Consider the following 13,833-nt stretch of genomic DNA (forward strand, 5'->3'; position numbering starts at 1 on the left):
AGGTGGGGTGGCTTATGCCTATAATCCCAGTACTTTGGCAGGCTGAGGTAGGCAGATCACACTTGAGGTCAGGAGTTTGAGACCAGCCTGACCAACATGGCGAAACACTGTCTCTACTAAAAATACAAAAATTAGCCAGGAGTGGTGGCACTCGCCCGTAGTCCCAGCTGTTCGGGAGGCTGAGGCAGGTGAATTGCTTGAACCAAGGAGGTGGATGTTGCAGGGAGCCAAGATCACACCACTTCCCTCCAGCCTGGACAACAGAGTGAGACTCCATCCCCCCTCACCCCTTCCCCCACCGCCACCACCAAAAAAAGAATTATTTCTAAAGTAAAAAAAATAAGTAAATTAAGACATCTGAGTATAAGACAAAATGTTAACATTTTTCCATATTACTTCAAATCTTTTCCTTAAATAAAATATAAAGCAAAAAGTACTCCTCCATTCTATCTCATTTCCCTTCTTTCAGCCATTAAAATGAATAAAATATACCTGTATATAAGAACATGGATACATCTGGGAAGCATGGGAATTGAAAATAGATTACTAAGGCTAAATGTAGGATGATGTAAATTAAATTTTAAGGACACGGGGAGGGATAGCATTAGGAGATATACCTAATGCTAAATGACGAGTTAATGGGTGCAGCACACCAACATGGCACATGTATACATATGTAACAAACCTGCACGTTGTGCACATGTACCCTAAAACTTAAAAGTATAATAATAAAATTTTAAAAAAAAGAAAAAAAGTTTTAAGGACTTGCAAAATTATATTACATATATTTATGGATGTGTATTAAAAATGTATGGGGTAAATAAATAAAATCTTTTTTAATAAATGAATCTAGTAATTTGAAATGGTTAAGAACTTAATGATTATTAGTAGATAAATATGAATTGTGTGATTTATTATAACTGGTTAACATTCAAACTTTAGCAGACTTTTACCATGTCAACAATTTCTCACCAGGTTGAAATACTGTTTTCACAGTGCTGTCTCAAAATTACTTAAGCTATGGTAAACACTTTATGTGGAGAATCTTAGAAATATGAGGCTTCAGTCATAATCGTTATACATGACTTTTATTTTGATCTTTGCAGTTGAGTAAGGATTTTTTAATCTATTTTTTCTTTCACCTTAAGAGATGTGAACTATAATTTTTTCCATTTTGTATGTGTAATGGTGAAGTGGCCAAAATGTGGGTTAGATGTTATTCTATTTCAAAGCTAGCTTGGGAAGGGACACAAAGCGTTCTGCCTTTAAATGTATTATTTCTAGCCAGGCGCGGTGGCTCACACTTGTAATCCCAGCACTTTGTGAGGCCGAGGCAGGTAGATCACTTGAGCCCAAAGAGGGAGAGACCAGCCTGGGCAACATGGGGAAACCCCGTCTCTACTGAAGAAAAAAAAAAAGAAAAATAGAAAAAAAATTAACCGGGCGTGGTGGTGGGTGCCTGTAATCCCAGCTACTCTGGAGGCTGAGGCAAGAGAATCACTTGAACCTGGGAGGCAGAGGTTGCTGTGAGCCGAGATCGCGCCACTGCACTCCAGCCTGGGTGACAGAACGAGACTCTGCCTCAAAAATAAATAAATAAAATAAAATGTGTTAGTTCCCCTTTGGAGCAGAAAGAAGTGGGCACTTTTATAAGGTAAGGAGGGAAGTGAACAAGGGCAGGGGGTCCCCCTGCTAGCTTGGTGGTGCCTTATCTACCCGATAGTTGAGTTGGCACCTACCTGGGCAAAAATAAGTTGTGAAAATGGCCAAGCAGGCATACTTAAGATATGCCCTCCTGATGGGTGAAAGTCCCAAGGCCACCCCCAAAGGTGAAAGTTCCATGGCAGGTGTGCTCTGGTCTGCAAATGGACTATCAACTCTCCAGGAGAGAGCTGTCTTGGAGCACACAGTTAGAACTTACCCTGCAGGGAGTATCTGGTGAGGGGGATGTGAAGGGTTTTATTTGCGTTTCTGAAGGGCTAAGTAGGAAACGGGGAACAGGAGGAAAGGGGACAGGAGAAGAGAAAATAATAAAAATAATAGTAACTCATTCCCTATTTCTTAGAAAAAATGGGAGTACTCAGTTACGACTACATGAAGGCAGAGGGAGGGAATAAAAAGAGGAGGCAGAATTTAAACAGGATTTTTTAACTCCTAGTCCAATAAATAAATGATGCCCACAGTTGTTGGTGTTGGACAAGAGTCTGTCTTCTGTTGCTCTTAGATCTGAGAACTGAGCCCTCTCCTCCTTCACAACAAAATTGGCCTATTAATTCCAGTGTTACTTCATGTAATTTTTTTATTTGTCCAGAACTAAAACTATCCTTTCTCTATTATTGACAATTCCATTGGCTAAGCCAGGTTTCACTTGTCTGCTGAATATCAGGAGCCCTGTGTTAAAATTAACTCATTCATTCTGCTTTGATTTTAGAAAATGGATAAGCAAATAACTGATAGTATTTTTGCAAGCATCTTTTGTTCTAAAACCAAGAAGGCTGAATTTAGTAAATCCAAAGAGTTTCCCCCATCTTTTTCCCTTTTTATTCATTTCTACTGCCCTAGGTTAGGCCCTCCTCATTTCTTGTCTGAATAGCTCCTGATGCATTTCCCCCGTTTTTACTTTGCTTGCTCCCACCACCTTTGTATTTCTGAATACAAAGAACTGATTAGGTCTTTCCCCTGCCTTATAATCCTCAGTGACACCTCTTTGCCTGCTCATAGTAGTTAATGGTATCTTGTGACATCCAAGGCTCCTCAGAATCTGGTAAGTGCCTTTCTAGCTCAGCCTCATTGACTTCTGCTCGGCTACTCCTCCTCCTTCTCTCATCCTGTCTATATTTCATCCACAGTTAACATCCCCTTGCTTTTACTGATGATATTCTCTCTTCATGGAAAGCCTACTGTTGTCTCCTGGCTTTTTCTTCCTTTCTTTCTTGGGTGCACAATCCAATTTGTGAATAATAACTTCTTTTTTAAGGCCTAGTTTAAATATCTCTACCTGTTTGAAAATTGTCTTTTCTATTTTACTTTTCTCTTTCTTATCCCCAGCCAGTCCATCAGCTAATCTGGTGACTTCTCATCACCTCTACTGCTGATCTAAGCCACTCTCATCTTTCATTTGGATTATTGGCAGGAGCCCCCAACTGGTCTTCCTGCTTCCGTCTTTGTTCCACAAAGTCTGTCCTTCACATAACAGCTGCAGTAGTCTTACAGAAATGAAAATCAGACCACATCAGTTGCTCAAGCCTCTCTAGTGACTTCCTATCTCACACACAAAAAAGCTCAAGACCCGTCCTGCTTTACGAGGCCTTGCGTGATCTGGGCTCCCTATCATCTCTGATCTCGGATCTTAACTCCTACCACTGTAGGCTTTGCTTACTTTTCTGCAGGTGCACTGGCCTGCATGGCAAGCATACCCAGCCAGGACCTTAGCACTTGCTGTCTCTAGTACTTGGAACACTATCTCCCCAAGTATACATGTGGCCCAGCTCATTATTTCCTCCAGATTTTTTTCTTTAATATCATCTTATTGAAGAATTCTTTCCTAACAGTCTTGGAAAAAATAATATCCTCTTCACACTCACTCCCCTGACTCTTGGCTTTCTATGCTCTATCCCTTTTAAATTTACCCTGATTTACTTTTTCTTATAGCGCGTATCACTATCTGATTTAGTAGTTATTTGTTTATTCTATAATTTTAGCAATTTTAGGGCATAGACTTTGTTTTTGTTTAATGCTGAATTTCCAAAATTAAAACAGAACCTTGGTAATAGTATATGCTCAATAAAAATCAAATTTATTACCTAGTAGTTAATTGTTCTATCTCTGTAATCCCATAACACTTGCAGATGGTTCCTTTATACCCAGTGTATTTTGGTTGTTTTTGCTGTACTCTGCCTCTAGACTGTGAGCAACTTGAGGATAAAGATTGATTTTTTTCTTTCAATTTATTTTATATTTCAAGTACCATCCTAGGCAGTATGGATACACAAAAGTCTGCATTCCAGGATTTTAAAATCTTACTTCTATCTGTTCCCAGTACAGAATAAGGACCTAGCATTGTGCAATACATGCTCAGGAAGAGTTTGCTAGATAAGGATTCAATGTTGTACAAATGAGAAGAGCTAGCTCTCATTCGTGGTTTATGATGGCAACTGACTAGCAGCTTTTAGTGTAGCCTCTCCTAAGTTGTTGGTTTTTTGTTTGTTTGTTTGTTTGAGACGGACTTTTGCTTTTGTTGTCCAGGCTGCAGTGCAATGGCACAATCTCAGCTCACTGCAACCCCCGCCTCCTAAGTTCAAGCAATTCTCCTGCTTCAGCCTCCCGAGTAGCTGGGATTACAGGCATGTGCCACCACGCCCAGCTAATTTTTTTTGTATTTTTAGTAGAGATGGGGTTTCTCCATGTTGGTCAGGCTGGTCTCGAACTCCTGACCTCAGGTGGTCCACCCGTCTTGGCCTCCCAAAGTGCTGGGATCACAGATGTGAGCCACTGCGCCCGGCCTCTCCTAAGTTTTTATTAAAATATTAATATTTTACATTCCAGAAAAAATTAAACTAAATTGGACACTCAAGCCATTGGCAGAATTTTGTGATAATTTTATGCCCTAAAACCTGATAGAATAGAATTGAAAAATGTCAAAATGAAATGAAAGCTGCAAACACTAGCTATGGCTATATCTTGCTACGTTCATGGAAAAGTAAAAAAGCAAGAAAGGCCTTATATTAAAAACAAACAAAATCCTATCTATAGGGGAACATCATTTTAAATACTCAAGAAAATCATCTTAGGAACTGGGAGAAATATTTAGAGGATTACTTTAGTGCAAATTAATAAGACAGTATCACTATAAAGTTGGGAAAACATGACAAACCTAAAATTGCAGGCTGAGATGTAAAGAGGACTAGTAAAAAGGGATGAAGATTAAATAAGGAAGGACATTTGAAATGCAGCAGAAGAAGTGAAAATATTATTTGTAGTAGAATAGAGCAGAATTAACTGTAGAAAACCATACACATACTGAAGGCAAATTTAAGAAGCTTTCCCAAAATGCAAACAATAGGAAAAACTGCATAAAATGTATGGTGGATAGAAAGTGGAGAGCCTAGAGTAAGACTTCCGTGTTTCTGGAAACTGATACAAGCAGAAGAAACAAAAATACAATTGAAGAACAAAATTTGTTGAGTTCAAGCATGAAAGTTAAAGGGACCCACCAATTTCCAAGTAACTTCAGTTTTAAAAATCACATTTAGAGGCATTGCCACTTTATTTTTTAAAAAAGATAAAGAAAATTCTACAAGAAACTGTGGAGAAATAAGCAGCTTACTTAATTTAAAGAAATAAAATTCAGATCGACCTTGGACTTTTCTACACTAAAATATACATTGACTCGATTACTCTGTTTTAAGAGATCTATCTGAGACCAATTTATATACTAAACTGTGCTATATGGTGTTATTGTTAACTAGAGTAAAATTTATATACAAGTATACTAAATTATACAATTATACTAAAAAGTTATGATTAAATAAATAATTGTATATCCCTTTTTAATACTGTAACAGCAACCACTTAAAATCATGTTTTGAAATTAGAACATGCTCATGATATATTAAATTATAAAAAGAATACCATCTTTGTATTATATGCCCGTAGTTTGTACAAGGGTGTACGTGTGTTTTTGTGTGTGTGTGTGTATGTATGTGTGTGTGTATGCACAGAAAACAGTCAACAATGTTAATAATGATATGTATCTCTTGAGTAAGCAAGAAATCATTTTTTTCCAGAATTCTGTGTGCACATGTTTTGACAATGATGAAATATTAATAAAAGGCAGATTGTAGAAAAAGAGAAGTTAGGAAGACGTTGATAAAAGTTTTAAATTTTCTGTAACTGCTTCTCATAGTGCCAACACTACAGGGCAAGATACTTTATACGTTCGCATAGAAGGTTTGAAATGTTTGCTATCCACCCAAAGAGCTGCTGGAAATTTAATACAATGGGCTGGCATAATCAAAAAAGTTCTTAGCTATAGAAGATATTTTTTCAGGTATAAAATCAACTGAGTTCTTAATTTAATGCCTATAAGTAAGAGAAAACTACATAGAGATATAAGGTAACCCACCCTGGGAATAGCAATTAAAAAATCTGTTTAGAATGGTAAAGAAATGTGTAAAGGAGAAAATAAGTTTGAGCTAGAAACGGAACCCGTGAAACAAGCAGAAGACCTAGAGAATTAATTTTCTTAGGAATGTGAGTAAATGTTGTCATTTGATATATTGGTTATGAGGACTGATAAAAGATTTAAAAGAAATGCTTCACATATTACTCAGTATTAAGAATTAGATATATCAAAACTTTGTGGATATAGCTAAGAAGTACTTAGAAGAAACTTGATAGAATTAAATGCTTGTATTAGAAAAAAACGTGAAAGTCTAAAAAAATAGCAAACTCAACCCTGGTTTAATTATTGCAGTCACATAAAAATAAAAATTTAAATGTATGCAGCTTTGAAAGGAAGAAGTAAAACTGTCTCTGTTCATAGTTGACATGATCATCTATGTAGATCGTAAATAAGGCATCTACAAAAAGCTACAAGTACTAGTAAGTTTAGCAAGGTCATAGGATACGTGGTTATTATACATGAATTAATTATGTATAAAAACATGACATAGTATAAAACACAATAGAAACAAAAAGAAATTTTCATTTTTAAAAGTACCATTTATAACAGTTATTTTAAAATAAAATACTGAAGGGTAACTCTAACAAAATATGTACAGTATTTATACACTGAAAACTATAAAGCATTTCTGAGTGAAATTAAAGATACTCTGTTTAAATGGAGAGATATAATATGCTCATGGTTTAGAAGACACCACATTGCTAAGGTATCAGTTCTCCCCTAAAGGACCTTACATATTTAACACAATCTCATGCAAAATCTTACCAGGCATTTTTATGGAAATTGTAAACTGCATGTAAATTTTGTATGGAAAAATCAAAGGATCTAAAATAGCCAGAACAATTTTTAAAAAGAACAAAACTGCAAGAATCAGACTACCTGATTTCAAGACTTACTATAAAGTAGACTATCCCAGACAATTTGAAATTGATATATGGATAGACAAATAGATCAACAGGAAAGAGGGAAATATTCAGATACAGACATGAACACATATGACCAATTGATTTTCAATAAAGAGTCCAAGGCAGCTCAACAAGGGAAAATATGCAGGTAATCTTTTCAACAAATGGTGTTAGAACAATTGGATATCTGTTAAAAAGGAGAATTATAAAGCCTTAACTCACACCATATACAACAATTGACTGAAAATATAGTTCTAAATGGAAGAGCTAAGACAATAAATCTACTTGAAGAAAACACAGAAAATCCTCCTAATGTTAGGCCAAGATTTCTTGGGATATAAAAAGCAAGAGCTTTAAAGGGAAAATATTGATAATTAAGTATTTTGGGAAAGCAGGAAAAAAAGCCAAGCTACAGGCTGGGAGAAAATATATTTTTTAAATGTATATCTGATAAAAGACTTGTACCAAAATACATAAGGGACTCCTAAAACTCACATTAAGTACAAAAGCAACCTAATTAACAAATTACCCCAAATCGCCAAAATAACCCAATTAAAGAATGGGCAAAAGACCTGAATGGATATTTCTCAAAATAGGATAAGCATATGAAAAATGCCCAATATCACTAATCAGGGAAATGCAAATCAAACTACAATGAAATACTACTTTGGTTAGAATGGCTATTAACAACAAGATAAGATAACTGTTAGCGAGAATGTGGAGAGACGAGAACCTTTACATACTTTCAGTGGGAATGTAAATTAGTACATCCGTTATGGAAAATAGCATAGAAGTTTCTTGAAAAATTAAAAATATAACTACCACATGATCCAGCAATCTCATTACAAGGCATATATCCAAAGGGAATAAAATCAGTATGTCAAAGGGATATCTTCACTCCTGTGTTTATTGCAGCACTATTTGCAATAGCCAAGATATGCAGTCAACGTAAGTGTCCATCAGAGGATAAATGGATAAGAAAATGTTGTGTATATGCACAGTAGAATACTATCCAGCCAGAAAAACATAATGAAATCCTGAGGCTGGGCATAGTGGCTCATACCTGTAATCCCAGTACTTTGGGAGTCTGAGACGGGAGGATCACTTAAGCCTAAGAGTTTGAGACCAGCTTGGGCAACATAGTGAGACCCCATCTCTACAAAAAACATACACCAAAATTAACTGGGCATAGTAGTGCGCACCTGTAGCCCTAGCTACTCAGGAGGCTGAAATGGGAGAACTGCTTGAGTCTGGGAGGTCGAGGCTGCAGTGAGCTGTGATGGTGCCACTGAACTCCAGCCTGAGGGACAGAGCAAGAACCTGTTTCAAAAAATAAAAAAAGAAATCCTGATCCTGTCATTTGCAACAACATGGATAAATCTGAGGACATTATATGAAGTGAAATAAGCCAGGCACAGAAAGACATAACTATGTGATCTCACTCAAATGGAATCTAAAAATGTTAATCTCATAGAAGTTGAGAGTAGAGTGGGGTTACCAGAGGCTGAGAAGGGGACACGGGGTGAGGGGAAATGGGGAAAAGATGGGTCAATGGGTACAATATTACAGTTAGACAGAAGGAATAAGTTCTGTTCTATTGCACAGTAGGGTGACTATAGTTAACAGTAATGTATTGCGTATTTCAAAACAGCTAGAAGGGAGGATTTTGAATGTTCTTACTACAAAGAAATGATAAATGTTTAAGATGATGGATATACTACATATCCTAATTTGATCATTATACAATATAGACATGTATCAAAACATCACATTTTACCTATAAATATGTACAATTATTTTGTATCCTTCATAAAACCTAAAAAGTGAAATTTCTGTATTACAACAGGGGGAAAACACGGTCTGTATTACAATATTTTTTAACTTAAAAGGTACAAAATATTTGAACAGATACTTCGAAAAATATCAAATAGTTGTATAGAATTATGTAACATTTAAGTTTGTTTTTATTTTTATTATATATAAATATGAATAAGTACATGAAAAGATGTTAAACATTATTAATCATCAGAGAAATGTTAATTTAAACCACAGTGAGATCTACTGCATACATACCAGAATAACATCAATTAAAATAACAGCTGACAATACCAAATGCTGACAAGGATATGAAGTCCTCATACATTGCAAGTGACAATGTAAAATGGCACAACCACTTTGTAAAACTATTTGGCAGTTTGTTAGTAAGCATATACTTACCCAGCAATCATATTTTAGGTATTCAAGAAAAATGGAAATGTACATCCTCACAAAAATTTGTACAAGAATGTTCATAATAGTTTTACACACAATAGAAAAAGGAAATAATTGGTGGGTTGATAAATAATGAAGTCTATTCAAAAATACAATGGAATGCTGATACATGCAAAAACCACAGATAAATCTCAAAAGCATTATCACATAAGATTACATACTATATTTTTCCATTTACATAAAATTCTGGAAAGGTAAAACTAGTGAAAGAAACAGGTACATGATGTTGAGGCCAGGAGCTGGGGAGGGGATGAACTTCAAAGAAGCAAAAGATAATTGGAACAGGGATGGAAATATTCTATATCTTGATTGTAGTAGTAGTTACGCAATGGTGTGCATTTGTCAAGCCATCAGCTTTTGCACTTAAAAACTGGTATACTTTGCGGAAAAGTATACCACATAAAACAAAACCCCCATACAAAAAAAGAACAAATTAGGCCTTAGAATGAAAAGAATCTCAAGTCAATGTTGAGGAGCAATTTAGAGGTGAATTTTTTAAATTCCACAGAGAAAGAAAGATAGTAAAATAAGCTATGTGTGTTCAAATTTACAATTTCTGCTGACTTGAATCATCAGGGTATTTTAAAATCTTGCTGTAAATCAGATTCCCATGTTCCAATCTTGCAGAAGCCGGGAAAATTGGAGATGATAGTGCTATTTTGTTAAGGGATACGGAAGTGGGCAAGTCTAAGGACTTGTTAATACACATAGACCAGGGAGACTGAACTTATTACTGCTCCAAAAAAATAAAGGTCATCATGGAACAGCTTTGCAAACAATGAAGTAAACAGAGTAGCAGAGATTTGGCTTCGTAAAAAGAAAAAAAGCGATTGTGCCAGACCACTTCAGCACCTCTAGTTGCTGAATTGCAGGACTGGTAGTTGAACCAAAAGCAATAAACATAATGCATCTTGGCTGTGGTCAGATATTTTGATTTAGTCAAATATGAAACCCTCACCACTAAAATTGGAAAATATGGTTTGTAGTACAGATACAGTACCAGCTGAAAAGTGATATCTGAATTGTCCTGGCATGACGTGGAGAGCAGAGGAAAAAGAGAAGTGTACCACGAATATCACTTTTGTTGTTGTAGTTGTTGTTGCTTGCTTGTTGCTTTTAATTTTTTTAGGTTTCAGATTCAGTGGGTACATGTTCAGTATTGTTACATGAATATATTGTATAATGGTGAGGTTTGGGCTTCTAGTGTACCTGTCACCCAAATAGTGAACATTGTACCCAATAGGTATTTTTTAACCCTCATCCCCTCCTACCTTCCTCATTTTTGGAGTCCTCAGTGTCCATTATTTCCATCTTTATGTCCATGTGTGTCCTTTTCAGGTTTGGTTTTTTTTTCATATTTTTAGTAGAGACTGCATTTCTCCATGTCGACCAGGCTTGTCTTGAGCTCCTGCCTGCCTCAGCCTCCCCAAGTGCTGGGATTACAGGCATGAGCCACTGTGCCTGACCACATGTGTATTCACTACTTATCTCCCACATGTAAGTGAGGACACATGATACTTGATTTTCTTTTTCAGAGTTGTTTCACTTAGGATAATGGCCTTCAGCTCAATTCATGTTGCTGCAAAGGACATGATTTCACGGAATAGCATTTTGAATTTTGGGTGATGATCCTATGGTGTGTTTGAAGCATTAAGAAGTTTGTATGGGTAGAACATGGGTGAGAAATCTGTGTGGTGGGGGTGGAGGGGTAGGGGGAATTAGAGATAGATAAGGCCATAATACAGAGGGCCTCATAAAGTCCTCAATAAACCATGTTAAAGAGCAAGACTGTATCCTTGAATTCCCAGAGCCAGCTGGTATAATCGTCCAGGTTGTCTTCCACCTAGCCCAAAGTTTTTTCAACTCTATCACTGCGTCTCCCTACAATTAAATGAGTAAGCAATATACTGAGAAATTAATAAAACTATGTTAAATAGACCACTTTCGAGCTCCATTTTAATGCTTGGAGAAGAGTATAAACATTGTAATTGATTCAGAAAAGAACCACAATGTTGGAAACTAGAAAAAGGTAAACATTTGTGTGGCTGAGTTAAGAGAATAGAGAGATAAGAAACTGTTATTACAGGACTAGGATAGACGCATATACCAGTTACTAAGCAGGTTCTTGGGCAAGTCCTTCCTGTACGTTTATTTTCTTGTTTATAAAATAGGGATAATAATTCAAGTCAATTATCTGTTATCTGCAATTCTGAAGTTCCAAGAGCTCTGAAAATCAGAAGTTGGTTCAGTTTTATTTTGATTTCTTAAGTTTGTGGCACATTCATTTGATGGTGAAACCCAGGCTTCATAGTCATTTATCAGTTAGTATGAATATTTATGAATTCTGCAGAAATAATGTTTGATCTTATGGTGCTACCCTAAATTCTGCTGGATACATTTATATGTTATACAAACTACCCTTTCTAAAATCTAAACAATTCTGGATTCTGAAAATTCTGGCCCCAGTGGTTTCATAAGAGAGAGTATGCTTGTAATACCTTCCTCTTAGGGTTGTATCAGGATAAAATTTCTTAAGGCAGAACTCAGTAAACGATGAAGCTATTATTATTTATCATTAATTTGGCTTAAAAGTTAGATTCCCACCCCCATCCCCGAGAATGGACAAGAATTAGCACTTGACAATCTTTAATCTCATTCTTAATGCTTTTACACTTTACTCTGTCGAGCTTGATTTATAGTATATCAGTTATTAAAATGGAATGTTTTCCTTAAGAAGCTTCTACACTGAACACTTAACCTTCATTTCTGCAATCTTTACATACTTGGAAGGGTACCTTATTTGCCTTTAGGTATTAGTTGACAGACTTATTTTTCAGTCATCTTTCCTAAGGGTCATCTTACGAAATTCATGGTTAGATTATGCATTATATACCTCCTAACGAAAACACGAATGGATACGCTTATTTTCTTCAAGTTCTCAATAAAAGGAAGTTCTTAATATGTCATAAAACAATTTCTGTGTAAGTTATTAGTTAAAAGCACAAGAGCAAAAATACCCATCTAGATTTCATTCAGTGTTTCCCAAGTAGAATTTTATTTTTGTGGTTGAATTTTGGCATGTTTCCTATTTCTTCAAGCTATATAAAACCCTTTTGCTGTGTCTAATCCATGGCCTGCGGGCATGGAGCACTGATTTTGCAATACTTTTCTAGCATTGGGAAACTTTTAACTAAAAACTTCGTATGCTGGAATACTTGGAAGAAAAGGAAAGGTCATTTAAACAAATACTATATTTTAAAATGAAGAAATAAAGCAACATTTTAAATGTGTGATTTTTGTTAAGATACTGGCCATTAGTGAGAGTTAGGGTGGGACATATCAGTAACGAATCCGATTGCCACTATGGCTCTGCCCCCCGCCCCCAATCTTTCCTCTGGGAGGATGTTGGGGCCAACTTATGATTGCAACCTGTGTGTGTGTTTATCCTTTGTTTGGATACACGTTACTAGGTGCCCCACTCTTGGCCAGCAGTTCCAGTGCCTGGTGGTTTGCCTGAGCAAAGTGCCTGAGTGGGTAGGAATGTAGTGATAGGGCTTTGACCCAGAGCACAGGGATGATAAGTTTTACTATAGTGTAAGGATTAGAATGAAGGTTCTCTTCTGCTTCAGAAGTGGGAAGAGGAAGCAACACAGGATAGGATCTGTATCTGGTTCTAGGTCTCAGGCTTTCTCCAGCCCGTTTTGCCAACTTACAACAAACTAACCACCACTAAACTTCCTCTCCCTGGAGAAGGAAAAACTTCACTCACTTGTGAGTGAGAAGATCTGCATCCAGATCCTTTCTGTGCCATGATGAGCTGTGCTACATCAGGCCCGGTGTTTTCAGGAGTTTAGGACAGAACAGCCCCTTTCAGCTCTTGCATTATCCTACTCTATGACATTAGAAGGAAAGTGCAGGCGTTCAAGGGAGTTCTTGTTTTACAGTTTCAAGTGATCTGACATCAGGCGAAATCTCTTCACTCTCTAACAGATATTCCATCTTAAAAAAATCCCATGAACCCTAATTCCTATGAGTCTCTCTAAAGTATATTAAAGACTGGATTAATTATAATCTAGGCAGAAATCTGTCTTTATGGTTGTTGTTTAATATCACTCAGTACATGCCAATACTCTTCTTTCACTTAGCTTCTGGTAATCTATGAAGCTACTCATGGTATCACTCATTTAAACCCCTCTGAGCCTCAGCTTCTTCATCCTAAAGGAAAATAACAGGAAATAATGGCATAAATGTGTTTTGATAAACATAAAACCTTTTGTAAACATGGGGTTTTATTTATGATAGCACAAAATATTAATATAACTTCCTGTCATAACATTGACATATGTCACATCTATAGTAGCCAGTAGTAAACAGGCAGCATGCAGCTCTAAAAAGTGGACAGATTTTCATTGTTCTGATTTGGAATGTAACAATATCTCCTCTTGGTTCTCTCCTTCCTTTCTCCACTGGCCC

At 36.4% G+C, this 13,833-nt stretch overlaps 1 protein-coding gene across 8 annotated transcripts in view; it reads left to right on the top strand.

Moving 5' to 3' along the window:
• The window catches only part of TP63 (tumor protein p63), a 266,146-nt gene that overhangs the window by 219,367 nt on the left and 32,946 nt on the right, over positions 1-13,833 (top strand). The gene's annotated exons all lie outside the window — the stretch shown is intronic.

Source organism: Pongo abelii, chromosome 2 (genome assembly GCF_028885655.2).
Source record: "Pongo abelii isolate AG06213 chromosome 2, NHGRI_mPonAbe1-v2.0_pri, whole genome shotgun sequence".
NCBI lineage: Eukaryota > Metazoa > Chordata > Mammalia > Primates > Hominidae > Pongo > Pongo abelii.